Source organism: Parasteatoda tepidariorum, chromosome 1 (assembly GCF_043381705.1).
Source record: "Parasteatoda tepidariorum isolate YZ-2023 chromosome 1, CAS_Ptep_4.0, whole genome shotgun sequence".
NCBI classification, from domain to species: Eukaryota; Metazoa; Arthropoda; class Arachnida; order Araneae; family Theridiidae; genus Parasteatoda; species Parasteatoda tepidariorum.
In genome coordinates, this window is record NC_092204.1 from 3277271 (window position 1) to 3279973 (window position 2703).

Below are 2703 nucleotides of genomic sequence, written 5' to 3' on the forward strand. Positions count from 1 at the left end.
TATCATATTTGGTATATTATATAGCGTTAAAGCAACAATATATACATACATATAGCATAATAAATAAATACAAAAAGAAAAAAACAAAGAAAATTAAGAAAAACAATAAGTTTTATTTACTGTGCATAAGCTGCAAGCAAATAGAACTGATAAAATAAGTTCAAAAAGTAGAGAAAAAATGGAAAAAATTACAGAACAATGAAAAAAAAGAAAAATAGTAATAGAAATCTGAAAAAAATTTATAAAAATCCGCAAAAAAATTATAAAATCTTTTCTAATAATTTTATAAAATAAAATATAATCTTTTATTTTCCGGATTTTTATTAATTTTCCCCCTTTTTTTCTTTGTTCTGTGATATTTTCCATGTTTTCTCTGCTTTAGAATATATATATACGTAAATATTCTATACATTTGTAAAAATGTTCTAAAATATATCACGAAAGAAAAAAACTTACACATCAATTAAAACAGAATTACATAGTTTTAATTTATTTAAATGTTCAAAAAATTTAATATTTTACTTCAAGTAGACTAAAAAAAAATAAACTAGAAAAATTTTATTTTGGTTACTTTTTATTAAATAATTAAAATTTTTCTTATCAAGTAAAACTAAAATTAACTAATTACATTTAATGAAGGAATTAGTAATTGAAAAAACTGTATTAGCATCAAGTGTCACATCCACTACAAGTTTAAAAAAATGTATTTGAACTTGAGTGTATGGATAAAAAGTATTTTATCAATGATTGAAAATTTGAACAAGATAATAGGGACAGTGTGAACTAATAGTAGGAATTGACCATTCTTTTGACCAAAAATATAAACTTGACCATTCTTTTTATAACATTTTTTAACATAACAGCTTACAGTAACACAACAGTGAGAGGAAAAAACAAATGTAAAAAATAAAAAATGTAAATTTAATTTATTAAGTTAATATTAAATATTGTTTTTTGTTTGAAAAGTTTTTAAAATATTAAAGATTTGCATTGATATAAAAATTGCTAAATCTGCATTTATGAAAGTTTTGTTCAGTAATTTTAAAAAAATGATTATTAATATATCTTTTATCAGAAGGCTTAAGTAAGTGCCTTCTGAGGAAGGAAATATAGTTACCATTGTCATGAGTCAACATTATTCACAATGCACATGCCAACAGGTGGTGGACACAACAGGTTTTGTATGAGATTCCTACAAAGAAAAACCACATTAATCACCCTAATTTCGAAAAAAAAAAGAATTTCTTATATTTATACCTGCCAACATAATGCAAAATCATTTTCACAGACTTTACATGATCATAATGAAATAACTAGTTTCTGAGAAAAGGCTCCTTTCTTTTTAAAGAGCTCCACAATAATAACAATTTATGCACAAATTCATATTGAGATTTTATTCTATTTTTAAATTTAATAACAACTTTATTTGATTATGCAAAAAATAATTTTAATTCAAATTAATAATTAGTTAAAATATTATTTAAAAAATTTATCGATTGAATATTTTAGATTTAAATAAGAGTTATTTATAAATGTACATTGACCAAAAACATTAACAAGATTAATATTATCGATCATACTGAATTTATAAAGATATGTAAGGAATCAAGCAAACTAAGAACATCTTAATAGATTTAGATTGCAAATGTAAATTAGTGAATGTCCCTTATTAAACTTTTAATAAAATTTGTAACTTGGTTCAGTATTTCTAGTGCCCTGACACTTGGACAGTAGGGAAAAGGTACAGTTACAGCTTCTAAAGTCATTTGAAAATTTCAATTATTTCGTTAAAGAGAAATGTTTAAAATTTCTTTTTTTTTTTCATTGGTTTACAACTTTACTAATTATTAATAAGTACGAAATTGCAGATAACTATTTTTTCTCTTTCACATATTTTAAAATAACATTAGTGATGTTTGCTAGGTTATAGCTCAGAGTAATTGAAAAAGGAGCTTATTACACGTTTTTTAATATTTAATTATTTTTTGTTTCTTATGTCAGATATGCTCATTGATTAATGTGAAGACGGTAGCATAGACAGTCACTAAATTTGTATTATCTGAAACTGCGTTAAATTTTTTATAGATATATGCTTTAAAAAATGTTTCTATAAACCTATGTAATTAAAATCAATAAAAAAGTTTGAACTAAAAATTAAAGTTATCAGAAAAGTAGTACTAATTTGTTTAGAAGGCCAAGGATGACAATTAATTCCAGTAATAGGTTCTAACTGAAATATTAAAACAATATAGCATAGACAGTCACTAAATTTGTATTATCTGAAACTGCGTTAAAACAATATCTAAACTGCTGTTTGTAGAAAATGCAACACCATGAAGGAATCATCAGAATCAAATGAAATATTATTTTAATAATGGATATAGGATATTATGCAAATTAATAAAGTTTCAGAGCCATCGCGCGTGCGTGGCGCGCGCAGCGCCCTCTGAATTGATGCTGAAAGCGTATAAATAAAGTGCTGTAGCGGGACGTTGAAAATAGTCTATGATTATTTGTTAGTGGCAAACGTTTAGTGAGACCTGAGTATGCCTCCACGACGGAAGAATAAGAAATTCAAGCAACTTACGGAGTTTGAACGAGGGAGGATAATCGGCCTTCGAGAAGGAGGATTTTCCTATCGCGCAATAGCAGCTCGTATGCAGCGGAACAGTTCCACAGTGATGCGAGTTTGGAAGCAGTGGA

General features: G+C 25.7%; 1 long non-coding RNA gene across 1 annotated transcript in view; it reads right to left on the reverse strand.

Annotated features, from left to right (window-relative positions):
• Positions 1-821: 821 nt before the first annotated feature.
• The window catches only part of LOC107439677 (uncharacterized), a 14398-nt gene continuing 12516 nt past the window's right edge, over positions 822-2703 (reverse strand). Inside the window, exon 6 of the long non-coding RNA XR_006226883.2 lies at positions 822-2230. This is a non-coding gene — a long non-coding RNA (uncharacterized lncRNA). The remainder of the gene's footprint in view (positions 2231-2703) is intronic.